Source organism: Nannospalax galili, unplaced genomic scaffold (genome assembly GCF_000622305.1).
Source record: "Nannospalax galili isolate Female #2095 unplaced genomic scaffold, S.galili_v1.0 scaffold1615, whole genome shotgun sequence".
In the NCBI taxonomy this organism is placed as follows: Eukaryota; Metazoa; Chordata; class Mammalia; order Rodentia; family Spalacidae; genus Nannospalax; species Nannospalax galili.
This window is the reverse complement of record NW_008335851.1, coordinates 1,712-17,090: the sequence shown is the minus strand read 5'-3', so window position 1 is coordinate 17,090 and position 15,379 is coordinate 1,712. Positions and strand designations below refer to the sequence as shown.

Here is a 15,379-nt window from a genome sequence, read left to right as displayed (position 1 = left end):
GGGTGTTGGATCCCCTGGAACTGGAGTTAACAGTTAACACATGATTGTTAGCTATCATGTGCTGGGAACCGAGCCTTGGTCTTCTGAGAGAGCAGCCAGTACTCTTAACCTCTGAGTCATCTCTCCAGCCCCAAGACATTTTTTTAAATTAACTTTCACCTTCTTCATCATCTCTATCACCTGCTTGTTGATCCTCCCTTAGTGGATAGGTAGCTATCTGCCCTGTTCCGGATATGCACTTAGCTGACAGTGATCTCTGAAAAGATGCCTTCGATTTTTTTCTTCCAATATTGAAGCAAGACAAATAATCTGGTAGATACAGAAAATTTCAGAAAACCATTAAATCTTCAACCTCATCAATCTTTTGCATCTTTTGTTAGATACCAGGGAAAACCTCTAAAGCTTTGGCATTTCAGTTATGATAAACTCTGAAACCACATCCTTTTTGTTCTTTATTTTCTGCTTTTCAAAAGATTTGATAGTTTCCTCCAAATGATGAATCATTGGAGTAACATGGATTGCAGCTCTCTGTAATTCACTTTCTGCCTGTGAAATGGCTTGTGGGTCAGACGGGTTTGGTTAGTGTGTCCTTTCTGAGTGAACTGCTTTGCTTCTCTATTCCTCACTGTTAATGTGGATTAGAGGTTGTTGCATTTTCTCTTGATGATGGTTCAATGACTTTGGCTTCAAGTCTTTCAACCTCTGCTTGGTGGTAATCCTTAAGTTTGATGAACTCATCCTCAAAGTTTTTCAGCCCCTGCTTTAAGTGTGGGGTCTCTGTAGAGGCCTACATGGTGATTTCACTCACCAGGACACTTGATTTGTCCAGACAGCTGGCAGTTTTGTAGACATAAGAAGCAAACATTTGACACAACTCTCCAAAATACTTCTCCACATTTGTGATGGCACCTGCAGCTGTTTGGGTGTCTCCATTTTTCAGGTTCACCTAAACATCTTGGAGCCTTGGGTGGGAGCCAAAGGGTTGGCACTCTGAGATGCTTTGGTGTGCACTGGGGTGTAAAGCACCACCCCTCACTCCCTTCAGATTTTTTTTTCTTTTTGTCTCCACATATTTTCCCCATACTGTTTGACAACCTGAAGATTTTTATCATACAGAGAATGATGAATAGTCGTAACAAAATGCACAAATCTTTTAATGACATCTCCATCATGTAGCATCTGTCAGAGAGTTACTTACATAGCCTTATAGTATTTAATATGAATAACATAGATTTATAATGTATAGTATATATAAGAACATTTCCTGCCATAAACATTAATGCTAGTTTTAATGATCTAATAACATAGAAACTCTAAAGATAACATTGTTGTTTTTGATGAATACTGGTTTTATTTTAATAATTTTATGATGTTCATATATACATTAAATTACATATTAAAATATAACATTGTAACAAAAATGTTCATTTTCTATTAGTGAATTAATATTGACTAACAATTTTATCATCTGTATTACTTTCTCATTGCTGTAACCATAAACTTACATGATGGCTCATCATCACTGTCAACTTGATGGTATTAGGAGCACCCAGGAGACACACTCTGAGCATGTCTGTGAAGATGTTTCTAGAGAGGTGTGACTAAGGTGGGAAGACCCACCCTGAATGTGGGCAGTACTGTTCCTTGGGCTTGGGCCTCAGACCCAGTAAAGAGAATACAAGCTGAGCACCAGCACTCATCTCTCTCTGCTTCCTGACTAAGGATGCATTGTGACCTGCTGCCTCACACTCCTGCCACCATGCTTTCCTCATCATGATGGAACTATGAGCCAAATAAACCCTTTCTTAAACTTCTTTTTTTCAGGTATTTTGTAATAGAAATGAGATAGTGACTAATACATCTGACAAGAAACAACTTAAGGGAGGAAAGGTTTATTTTGGCGCATGGGACATAGGATGGAGCCATCACAATGGGGAAGGCCTGGCAGCAGGAACAGCTCAGAGTTATGGCAGTGCGAGTTTGCTTACATCTGGGCAGATTAGGAAACAGAAGTGCTGGTGCTCAGCTGGGCTTCTCCTTTCTACGTCTTTATTTAAACTCAGACTCTAATCCATGGGATGGTGCCACCCACATTCAGGGCAGATTTCCACCCCCTCCCACATACACACTTAGCTAATCCTCTCCGGAAATGCCCTCAGAGGCACACCCAAAGACGTTCCTCATTAATGCCCTACATCCTTCTAAATCCAATCAAGTTGAGAATCAAAATTAAAAATCATATCATCCCAGTAGCAAAAATAGTCCATCTCAACATTGACAAAATATGTTTTTATTTTCTATCAAGCAAAGCACAAAAACCACACAAAAGTGTTTCCATGAGGCAGGATAGAAAGTAGGGAAAATCTTGGGGCCATGAGAAGGTAAAGGAACCCTTCACCCTGGAGCCAACTGAGGTCTTTCATCAGCAGAAAATAATTCCAATACAACTGAACTGCTTAAAGCCTTTCTCCCTTCCCAGATAAACCCTACAATTTCTAGAATCTCAGAAACCCCATGTACAGAGAAGAGACATATAATAGCTCTTTTGTGAAGCCCTAGTGGCTTCTGGTTTTACTTTACAAATTATTATTTTATCCAAGGCATCTCTAGAGCCACCCTATAGTCTTATTTGTCAAAATAAAGAGGAAAGCTTAAAAAAAAATGTTTCTTAGTGTTATGAGGTTGTCTCACAAGAGAGACCACTCAGACACATAAAATTGCCAAAAGAAAGTCTTTATAGTGTGATATAGCACCTTCTTGACCATAGCTACACCATGTTAAAGTTTAGGCTGACTCTAGCCTCTGAAATTATTAGGCAGTTGGCCTAGGCTATGGGAACACACGTGTGATAGTTTGAATGAAAATGTCCCCGATAGGCTCCAAACATTTGGACATTTTGTCCCCAGATGATGATGTTGTTTTGGGAGGTTTTAGAAGATGTGGCTATCCTGGAGGAAGCACGTCACTGGGGGTGGGCTTAGAGAGTTCCTAAGCCTTGCCAGATCTCCAGTCTCTCTCTCTCTTGCTTCCTGTACCTGTGTGATGATGTAAGAGCTTAGCTTCTGCTGCTCCTGCTCCAGCCACCTCCAGCCACCATACCTCCCTACCATGACAGACTGTAATTCCCCTAGAACCGTAAGCTCGAATAAACTCTTCCTTCTATAAATTGCTTGGGTCAGTGTTTCTATCACAGAACAGAAAAGCGACTAATGCAACATGTCAGCAGGACCCAGTTGTCTTGAGTAAAGGTCAGTGTGTCCCAAAGTGTACCTGCTAAATGCTTCTGTAGGTTATGCTTGGCTTGTGTCGCCCGAGTTCTCTCGGGGTCTCTTGCTCTGGGTGCTATCAGACAAACCATATAACATATCTTTATGTGAATTTATTATAGTTTATACCATTGGGGAGGAAGTAACTCACAAAGAAACGAACACCCAGTGCCTAGCTCTGTGCCGCAGCTCAGAGTCTGCCATTCCAGATCGCGAGCCCACCATTCCAGATCACTCCTGTGGCCTGCCCATAGTCACCGCTAGCTTTCGCCCATGCCTCGTGGGCCCACAGTCTCACCCCAGGTGGTTAAATGCCAGGCCATTCCATTCTTGCACCATTCCTGCTCTTGTCCAAGATGGCGCAGAAAGCTCCTCCCTCTGTGGCTAACTCGCCAGTCAGTTCTCCACAGCAGGCCCCACCCTTTGGAGGAAACAGGCCACTTAGGACACAGCTTGCGTCTGCAAAATAGTAATTGTTGCTTAATAGAATAGAAATTGTTAAGGGGGCTCTCCACCTGTAAGCTTGGGAACTTAAGCTTTTTACCCCTGGTTATGGTTTCTCTATATAAAAGCTTACCCCCTAGAGATGGCTTGGGACTACACACTTGGGTTCTGACACCATTGTGTAGTAGCCACTGGCCAGCAAAGACTGTTATTTGGCAGAACTTTGTCTAAGTGGTCTTCTCTGGTGAAGCACCTCACAATAGTGTGTAGTAGCCGCTGGCCAGCAAAGACTTTCATTTGGCAAAACTTTGTCTGAATGATCTTCTCTGGTGAAGCACATCACAATAGTCTGCCAGTGACTACACTGGGCATTCGGGTCCCAAGTGCAGCCCCAAGCTGTTCTTAGGTAAGATTTTATACAGAAAAACCACATCCAGGGATGAAAATTTTAAGTTCCCAAGCTTAGGGGTAGAAAACCCCCTAACAATTTCTATTCTGCAAGAGAACAATTTCTATTCTGCAAGAGCAAGCCAAGCAGAAAGTACAGAAGCCATAAAATCTGCTGTTAGCAGGAGCAACCAGGTGCATACTGGCCTGTTATCAAACCCACACTTTGGTGTAGCTGGGTCAAACTTTTCCATTCCCACATTTGAGTTAACTGCCTCCAGCTTTAACTGCTGGCTTTACCTGGGGTTTGCTTATAACATGGCGTAGCTATGGTCAGTCTTTTTTTAAAACATATTTTATTTATTATTTTTATTTTATGTGCGTGAGTGTATTGCCTGCATGTATGTGAGTGCACCCATGTTGTGCAATGCCACGGAGGTGAGAAGAGGGCTTTGGATTCCTCTGGAACTGTAGTTAAGGATGGTTTGTAGCTGCCATGTGGGTGCTGGGAATCAAACCCAGGTCCTCTGTAAGAGCTGTCAGTGCTCTTAACTGCTGGGCCATCTCTCCAGCCCATATGGTCACTCTTGAGATGCCCCACCACGTTAGCAATGCTTTGAGATGTAAGTTGAGAACTACCAAAATGTGGAGAATATAGAGAATGCTGCATGATTTATTGCTTACTCTCCCTTAAGGAGCCCATTCCTACATTTGGGCATGTCTCATTTTTCACAGCTTTCTTGCAGAAGTCCACATCCATGCTATCAGATGTCTCAGTCTCTTCCTGAGTGCCTTTCTTTCTAAATTTTTTTATTTATTTATGTGTATGACTGTATTGTCTGCTTGTATGTAAGGGCACCTGTGTTGTGCAGTGCCACGGAGGTCAGAAGAGGGTGTTGGAATCACCTAGAACTAGAGTTATGAATGGTTGTTAGCCACCATGTGGGTGTTGGGAATGGAACCCAGGCCCTCTGCAAGAGCAGCCAGTGCTCTTAACTGCTGAACCATCTCTCTAGTCCCCTTTCTTTCTAAATATCTCTACTCTAATTCCACTTCATTATTCCAGCTAGTCCTGAGACTCTTTTCAAAGCCACAAATCCTGGTTCAGCCTGAGTCAAGTCCTTGAAAGATTTAAGGGAACACCTCAGGCTGCTGAGGGCAACAACATCAAGCTATGTCTCCATCCCCATTGATATTTATGTTGTGGAAACAAAGAGGACTTCTAACTTCCTCCAGCCAACCTATTAAAAATAGTCAATAGATCTCAGAATTGCTAGATGCTATGCATTTGCCCAGTTAATCATGATTAAAACCCTAGGACATTCTAAAGCAAACACTGAAGAAGCAGAAGATAATGATTTGGCTGATGGAGCAGGAAGAAGAGCAGCACCCTACAAAACTTAATGCCCCAAAATGCCTATCATGTTCTCTTTAACAGTTATCTCTCCTTCAGGCCCAACAGATGGTATCTGTATTAGTTACTTTTCTGTTGCTGTGATAAAACACCATGACCAAGGGAACTTACAGAAGGAAGACTTTATTTGAGCTTACAGTTCCAGAGGGATCAGAGTCCATCATGGTGGGGAGGCACGGCGGCAGTTGTGACTGGAGTAAAAATCTTAGCATTCACATCTTCAAGCAGGCACAGGAAGCAGAGAGGAACTGGAGATCCAGCAAGGCTTAAGAACTATTTAAACCTGTCCTCGGTGATGTGCTTCCTCCAACATGACCACACCTTCTAAGACCTCCCAAAACAGTACTACCAACTGGGGACAAAATGTCTGAATAGTTGGAGCCTACTGGGGTTGGGGGAGGGCATTCTCATTCAAACTACCACAGTACCACAGGAAGAAAAAGATGCCTGACAAGAAAAGAGGCTGAAAAGTTAATTTCCCCAAGACCATTTTGGCCTAGAGCTAATAAATAGACTGTAACATCCTTAAGTGCCTAATTGCCTCGTCTGGTATACATACACAGTTTAATTCATTGGGCACCAGAGGGAATAATGCCTTGAGATAAACAATTTTTTTTAAGAGCTCACACAATATACTCAAGATACTCTATTTGTCCCAAGCACAATCCTGGTAAACTATTTCCTGGGCCACAAAGAAATTCCTTTTTACCAATTGGGCTATTCAAGACCTGACAGATTGTATCCAAATGCCTCTGACACAAGGATATGAATACATATGAGTACTAGTCTGTACATTTTTCCATTAGCTTAAAGCTTTCCTTTGTCAGAAAGTTACCACCTGAGCAGTGGGAAAACTTCTAGCAGAAGTAATCCTACGGGGGATGCTGACAAGATGGCTCAGTGGGAAAAGTACTTACTGTGCAAACCTAAGGACCTGAGTTCAGATACCCAGCAACCATGTAAAAGCTGGGTTCAGTGGCAGGTATCTATAACCCCAGTGCTGGGGTCAGGGATGGAGACAGGAGGATTCTAAGAACTTGATGACCAGTCAGTCTAGCAGCAATGCTGAGCTCCAGGTTCAGAAAAAGAGATCCTATGTCAAAATAAGGTGGTGAGCAACAGAGTAAGACAGCTAATGTCAATCTCTGACCTACACATGTGCACACATGGGCATGTGCACCTGAATACACATGTACATACGCACATTTACCATGTAAAATTTTATTTTATTTTGCATTTATTATTTATTTATGTGTGTGTGTGTGTGTGTGTGTGTGTGTGTGTGTGTCTGATGCATGACACCGCACATGGGTGGAGATCAGAGGACAACTTGTGGGAGTTGGTTCCCTCCTTCCACCATGTAGGTCTTGAGGATTGAACTCAGGTTGCCAGACTTGGTGGCAAAAACCTTTACCTACAGGGCCATCTTAATGTCCCACAAAATTTTATTTTAAAAAGACAGGCATTCTTATTTTGAGGCATTCATACTGAATCACATAGTGATTGTGGAACTAATTTTACTTGACAGATGTTTAGCTTTATTTGTAAAAATTGCCCTATTGTACAGCATTTTCCTTGTGTCTACAATCTTTAATCCTCTGGAATGGTCGGACAAATTAATACCTCCCCCCCAAAAAATTGACTGAAGCTTTTGGGCTACCTTGGCCCAAAGCCCTCCCATTAGTTTTCTAAATCTAAGATCTACACCACTAAAAACAGAAATTACCCTTGTGAAATAATTCCTGGGAATCCTGAGTAGATGAAGGACTATATGAGCCAGCTCTGCCACAAGGAAACATTATACACTATTGCAAAGGACTTTGGGAAATGGTCACTGAAAATTCAAAATTGAGTGCAGAGTCTTCCCTGGTGAGTTCTCAGGATTCAAAGAACAGTTTCTGGACATCCTTCTTGCCAACTTGCTGCCCCTCAGAGCCTTGGTAGAGAAGCTCCAGAGTCACACAAATGCACCTTTCTGGGCGCTGGATGTCTCTCATTTTGAGGACTGCCACCCTGTCACCTCACTCTGGGCCCAGCACAATTACCCCATAATGATGGTGGTAAGGACCTAGGAGAAGGCCATCTACCAAGGACAGAGAAGATGACAACATAAGCAAGCTTGAACTCTTTCTTACTTAACTGATAACCCAGAGAAACTGGTTCCCCTGAAGTAATACAGGATTTAGTCAGCTAGCCTTTTAGGACACGGTGACCTGCTAAACATGTCAAAGAACCACAAACCACAAAATTTAAGAAATGAGTCTGGTAATGACAGAGCTACCAACTATGGACAAAAAGCCCCAGGGTCTAGACCTGGCTCTGGGATAGCATTGGTTAGTGAACTGGAACAAGGTACTAGACTTCTGCAAGCCACAATTTCACCCATGTGTCAAATGTGTGTGTTAGAAGATTCAAAGCCTCTTAGCTTAATTATTATAAATCAGAGAATCCAGGTCTTTAATTCTGACCATGATGTTTTTGCTGAGCCATGAGGGGGCCCTCTATGGAAAGAAACAAAATAAGTCAGTGTGTTCTAAACCTGTTGATCTGACTGTGTTTCTTCTCAGGTGCTCCCTGCATTCCAAACTATAACCCAATAAACTGGAAAATCTAGAAAAAAAAATGGATACATTTCTAGACACATATGATCTATCAAAATCAAACTAAGGGAATATAGATAACTTAAACAAATCTATAACAAACAATGAAATTGAAGCAGTAATAGAGTCTTCCACCAAAACCTAAACCATAAGAAAAACCCAGGATAGGAAGGACTCCCTGCTTAATGTGTGTGTGTGTGTGTGGTTTTTTGAGACAGAGTCTCTCTCTAGCCCCAGCTAGCTCTGCCTGCCTCTGCCACTCAAGTGCTGGGATGCCTAGCCCTGGTGTTTGATTTCTTTATTTTTTATTTTGTAAATTTTTTATTATTTTTATTTTTTATGTGTTTGAATGTATTGCCTGCATGTGAATAAGAGTACCTGTGTCATATAGTGTCCGTGGAGGTCAGAAGAGAGTGTCAGATCCCCTGGAACTGGAGTTACAGATGGTTATTAGTTGCCATGTGGGTGCTGGGAATTGAACCTGGATTCTCTGCAAGAGCAGCCAGTGCCCTTAACCACTGAGCCATCTCAAGCCCCTAAATGTTTACTTTACTTTTCTTTTCTTTTCTTTTTTTTATCTTTTTGGAGACAGGGTCTCCCTGTAGTCACAGCTGGCCTGAATTCACTGTGGAGACCAGGCTGGCCTCAAACTCATAGAGATCTGTCTGCCTCTGCATCTCGAGTGCTAGGATTAAAAGCATGCACCACCATGCTCAGCTGTGTTTGATTTCTTAATATGATCTTAAATTTGGTTTGCAAGATTTCATTGAGAATTTTTGTGTCTGTGTTCATCAGGAGAATCGGTCTATATTTTTCTTTTATTGTGTCTTTATCAGGTTTTGGTATCAGGGTACTACTGGCTTTGTAAAATGAACTTAATAATGTTCTTTCTTTTTCAAATTTGTGGAATAACTTGAGGAAAATTGGTGTTAGTTCATTTCTAAATGTTTGATAAAATTAAGCAGTGAGAGCCAGGTGTGGTGACACATGCTTTCAGTCCCAGCACTAAGGAGGCAGAGAAAGGCAGATCTTTGTGGAATCCAGGCCAGTCAAAGATATTGGGAGACCCTGTCTCAAACAAACAGATAAACAAACAACAAAAAAAATACACCATGACCACGTTGGTTTTATTTCATGAATTCAAGAATGACTTAACATATGCAAATCAATCAATGTACCATATATAATGCACAACCAGAAACAGGGAAATCAGAGAATCGTATATAGAAAAAGCCTTTGACAAAGTTCAACAGCCCTTCATGATAAAAATCCCTGAAGAAACTAAGAATAAAAGGAACATACCTCAACATAATAAAAGTTACCTAGGACAAACCTATAGCTAACATCATATAACTGGGGAAAAACTGAAAGTATTTCCTCTAACATCAGGGACAAGCTCCAGGTGTCCACTCTCTCCATTCTTATTCAGTGTAGTGCTAGATATCTTTGCCACACCAGTAAGGCAAGAGAAATAAAAGGGATACAAATAGGAAGAAGTCAGCTTGTTAAATATTCCACCAGAAAGCTTTTAGATCTGATAAACACTTTTAGCAAAATATCAGGATAGAAAAATCAACATATAAAAATCAATAACTGGTGTCTGAGGAGATGGTTCAATGGGTAAAGTACTTGCTGAGCAAGCATGAAGAACTGAGTTCAGATCCCCCACACCCATATAAAAGCCAGGTGTGTCTGTGCACATCTGTAACCCCATGCTGGGGTCTGGGGGTGGTGGTGACAGAAACAGGCAGATCCCTGGGACTCCCTGGCTAGCCACTGTAGCCAAATGGTGAACTCTAGGTTCAATGAGAGACTCTATCTCAAAAACTAAGATGGAGGGGCAGGCAAGATGAATCAGTGGGTAAAGGCACTTGCTCCCAAGCCTGATGACCTGAATTTGATCCCAGAAATCTACCTGGAAGGAGAGAAGTGACTCCTAAAAGTTGTTCTCTGACACATTCATATTCTCTCTCTTTTCTCTCGTTCTCATACACACACTAAATAAATGTAATTAAAAATGAAAAAGGAGTGTCATATATAGCTGTGTATCAATTTCCTCACCTTTATGTTGGGAATAACAGTAGTATTTACTTCCAGAGTTGCAGTGACAATTAAGAGCATATTAATAGTGATTCCTAGGATATAACATTGACATAGTATTGGAAACAGTATTTAATTGGGCACTATAATGATACAAAATAATCTGATGCATGATTCCTGTTTTCCATTGCTATGATGAAACGAGGCTAGCTACTTTATAAAGGAAACAATTTTGTTTGTATCCTTTTAGCTTGAAACTTGTTATGTAGCGGAAAATGACCTTGAGCTTTTTTTTTTTTTTTAAGACAGGGCTTGGGACTTGCTATGTAGACCAGGCTGGCTTCCATCTCACAGAGATCTGCCTGCTCCTGCCCACGTGATAGGAATAAAGGTGTGCACCACCATGCAGAGCAACCTTAAACTTCTGAACCTACCAGGTGCTAGGATTATAGTCATTCACCTCCCTTCCTGGTTTCTGTGGTAGTGGGTGTTGAATTTGGCATGCACATCAGGAAAGCACTCTGCCAACTGAGCCACACTCTAAGTTCAATGGTTCCATTTAGTTTATACTTTAGAGGTTCAAGGGCGTGTTGCTGACATCCGCCGAGCACAGGTAAGGTAGATGTAATGAGGGCAGGAGCAGAAGGGAAGGATCACCTGGTGAGACAAGAAGTCAGAAAACATGGGAAAGGCTTGCTCTTTCGATAGCTCTTTCAATAGCTCTTGTGAGAACTAACCCAGGTCTGCAACAGGATTCCTAGATTCCAGTGACTTAACCAACCCCCATTGAGCCTGACTTCTTGAAGATTCCACCACCTTGGCACCACACCCAGGACCAGGCCTCAATTGTTGGAAGACAAACTACATCCAAACCACAGCAAATCTCTACCCCCAAAAGCAAATCCACCAGGAAATCCTAATCTGAGAAAGAGCACAGGCTGTAGAGTAAATTGCGCCTATGAGGAACCAGGGCTGATATAGGCATGTGAGGCCAGAGGGAAGTGCATGGACAGGGTGGGCTTCCTGGAAAAGGGGGCTTGAGTTGGTATTTGAGGGGGAGATACAGATATGAATGGAGGAGGGAACACACTCTCCTCATGGGAGGAGGCTACCTATCCTATAATTATACTATGTTCATTGAAGTTACATGCTTCAGTGGTTTGATCCAAAATAAATTTATTACTTGCTCTTGCCGATAGGTATTGGCTTTACTAATAGGAAGTGGGTGGCACTTTGCTTCCTTCAGTCAGTCAGGAATTCCACCTCTTTCCATGGCTCTGATATTCCCTAGGGAATCTGGCTCTACTGTCTTCTACCAACAGACAGGAGAACACAGAGTGCAAGTTAGCATAGAAGATTTTAAGTGCAGTTGTTGTGGCAACTTTGAAAGTGACATGAGGTTTGATTGTCATTGTAACCTTGTAGGTGGAGCCTTTAGAGTCAATTAGGTCTATAGAAGGGCCAGGGACTGGAGAAATGGATGGATCAGTGGATAAGAGCATTGCACAAGCATGAGGACCAGCATTTGATTCCTAGCATCCACATGGGCGTGGTGGCACACACCTGTAACCCTGTTGCGGGAGAAGATAGGAGACAGGAGAACTGCAAGGGCTTGCTGACTGTCAGCCTAGCTCGAGGTTCAGCGAGAGACCCTCTCCCAATAAGGTGAAGAGTGAGAGCGGGAAACCTCTCTCCTGGCCTCCACATACCGGTGCACACACACGCACATACACTGCACACACATATCCCCCCCATCAAATCTACCCTCATGAATTATGATTCATTGCTTCATGTGCTTGCTTTCTCCCATGTGATGAAGCTTTTGCAAGACACCATCCCTATGCTCTTGAGCTTCCCAGACTCCAGAGCTGTGAGCCAAGATAAAATTCTTCCCTTTATGAATTCAATTATAGCAACAGAAAATAGACTGAACAGAAGTGTGCTGCTTATCCTCAGTCTGTGGCTGCTCCTAAGCACGAATGAGACTGGGAAGGACTTCTAGCTGTGGACCAGGAGAAGAGGAAAGTGATCTTAGTATCTGAGTGTTCTAGGGAAGGTTTGCAAATCCATCCCAGGGCTGGGTGGTAGCTCAGTGACACCATGTGTGGTGGTTTGAATGAAAAACATTCCCCATAGGCTCCAAGTATTTGGATACTTGGTCCCCAGTTTATGGCACTATTTGGGGAGGGTCATGGAACCTTTAGGAGCTGTGGCCATGCTGGAGGAAATGTGTCACTGGGGGCAGGCTTTGAGAGTTTTTAAGCCTTGCCAGATTTCCAGTTTCTTTCTGCTTCCTGTGCCTACTTGGAGATGTGATCTCTTGGCTTTCTGCTCCAGCCACCTCCTTCTGCCATGCCTCCCCTGACATTTGGACCCTTTCCCCTGGAACCCTAAGCTAAAATAAACTCTTACTCTTATAAGTTCCCTTGGTCATGGTGTTTTATCACAGCAACAGAAAATAACTAATATACAGTGCTTGCCTAGCATGTGCAAAGCCTTGGGTTCCAACCCCAGTACCACAAATAAATAAATTATTAAATAAATAAATTAATTAACTCTAATTAAATATCTCTTAGCAATGAGCCAGGGGCAGCAACAGCAGCAGCATTTGCCTCACATGCTAAGTTTTCATTCACATAACCATATTTTGCTCATCCCTCCCAAGTATCACAGTCTCCTCAGGGCTGTGATGAGTCCTCAAGGGCTGGGGAGATGGTCCCAGGAGTGAAGTGCTTGCTGCACAAACATGAGGATCTGAGTTCAGATTTCCAGCACCCACATAAAAGTCAGGGACGTGGCCTGTGCATTGACTCCCAGTGCTGGCAAGATGGGGACGAGTAGGCTCTCTAGCTACCCAGTCTATCCAGGTTTAGTGAGAGACTCTGTCTCAAAAAATAAGGTGGATGGAGCCACCTGTGGCTCAGTAGATAAAGGTGCTTGCCACCAAGGTTAACAACTTGAGTTTGATCCCTGGAAATGGTGGAAGGAGAAGAATGATAGGAACAACTGAAGTTGTCCTCTGACTTCCACACATCTACCATAGTATGTGCATGCCTGCACACATACACACACAGAAATTACATATGTAACTTAGAATATATATAATTATGTAATATATTATAATTTATATAATTTATATTATAGTACCATATAATTTATGATGGAGAACAATAGAGGAAGACACTGGACATTGACCTCTGGCCTCACATGTGCACACACGGGTGAGTGCCCTTGTACACACACACACGATTAGTCATAAGGATGCCATCCTTACTGCTCATGGGACAGAGGCTGTTGCCTATAAAAGTGGGCCCCAGCAAGGGCCCAAGATGCTGGCTCCAAGAGTTCCATGGTTCTTGGCAAGAGTGCTGTTTGACGAAGTTCCAGCCGAAAGCCGATGACCACTGCTCTTTTGGTGGATAGCCCTTCCCCAATTATGTTACTGAAACAAAATGAAAGTAATAAGAGAGACGACTTCCTCCTATGACTGTGATCTCGTTTGGACCTGCATTTGTGATTAATAATGACGCTTGGTTTCCCCCAAAAGAAAAAGATAGCATGCAATAGATGCCCTGCTTCCTTTTACAGGAGTTTATGACTTTAACCCTAAACTAGGAACTATTGAGACTAAAGTTTGGTATAAGGAAAAACTATTTGGCTTAGGGAAACTCCTTCTTGGATAGAAAGATTAGCTAAGTCAGTAAAAAGCTGGTGGTGCATGACCTCTGAAGAAAAATTGCCTGTTCTTTTACAAAGACTAAAAGCGATTAAAAAAGCCTTTAAAGATAAATGGCAACAAAATAATAAAATAACAAAATAATAAAGGATATTAAAATAGAGAAAATAATCATATGACTCAAAGAGTACAAAACGTTCAGGAAGAAACAGCAAACGGGAGAGGAAAAAGATAAATTGGAAAACTGGTTAGACAATAAATAAAACGAATTGGTTATTCCCATTCCCATGAGAAAAATAATTTTCTCAAATATACACGCCTACATGTAAATATTAAATTCAAAGAATTAAAGGGCAAATGGGGCCAGGCTATCTTACACTTCTATGGTAAAACAGAAACCGCAAGAAAACAATGAAGACATTGCTTGGCTATGTTAAGGAAAGGTTAATCATTGAACTTTGTACTTTCCTTTTACTGTGATTATTGAAAAATATTGTACACTGAGAAATACTGTGCAAACTCATGGTTTGATTTATGGTCTGATGCTTTGCTGCTATTGTAAGCTTTCTAATTATAAATAAAGGTTGTAGAAGGCTGCTTTCAGAAGAAGAGAAGTAGAAGAGAAGTAGAAAAAGAAAGAAGATATTCGGGCTGACTTCCCCCAAGCGGGTGAGTCAACAGCGCTACTAGAACTGCAATTGTGGTTTCTGGTATAGTCATTTCTACTGCCACAGTTACCCTCAGCCCTTCAGGCCCCGGACTCAGCTGGAGCTGGACTCCAGCAAAACCTTATCCACTCAGGGCTCAGGGAGCATTAAAGAAGAAGGGGTAGAAAGATTGTAAGAGCCAAGGAGGAGGTGTGAGACCATATGGAAATAAAGCCCTACAAGCTCCTGGGACCCTGCTCATATGAATCTACAGCAATGGTGTCAGTGTACTCAAGTCCCATGCAAACTCAAGACACAGCATGGACCTGGGGAAATAGAAGACCCCAATAAAGAAATATTGGCAACTGATTACTGAAAGGTGAGGAAGAGTTTATCTTCCTAAAGCGAAGGACTGTTGATAAGCTAACTTCAGTCGATGAACCTGTACTGAGGAACACCTGGGAACACTAAGCTGACACAATAGGCCTTAACACAAATGACACAGTATGAATTCTAGTGGGGAGCTATATGAGGGTGTCAGTAGGGATGGGGGTATAAAGATGATTAAGATTGATTGAGATGTTCTGTATGAAATACACAAAAATAAAAATTCAATAAACACATGTTAAAAAGTTTTAACCAAAATATAGATCAGAAATACAAATGTAACTTGGGGGGATGGAGAGATGGCTCAGCGGTTAAGAGCACTGACTACTCTTGCAGAGGACCCGCTTTTGAATCCCAGCACCCACATGATGATTAACAATTGCCCATAACTCCAATTCCAGGGGATCTGATACCATCTTCTGATCTCCACAGGCCTTTCATGACATGGGTGCACTTACATACATTCAGGCAATACATTCATACACATAAAATAATAGTAAGTTAAATATTTTTAAATA

General features: G+C 42.0%; 1 pseudogene; it reads right to left on the bottom strand.

The window, feature by feature from the left end:
- Positions 1–148: 148 nt before the first annotated feature.
- LOC103732134 lies at positions 149–4,857 on the bottom strand (annotated as a pseudogene).
- Between the last annotated feature and the right edge of the window lie 10,522 nt (positions 4,858–15,379).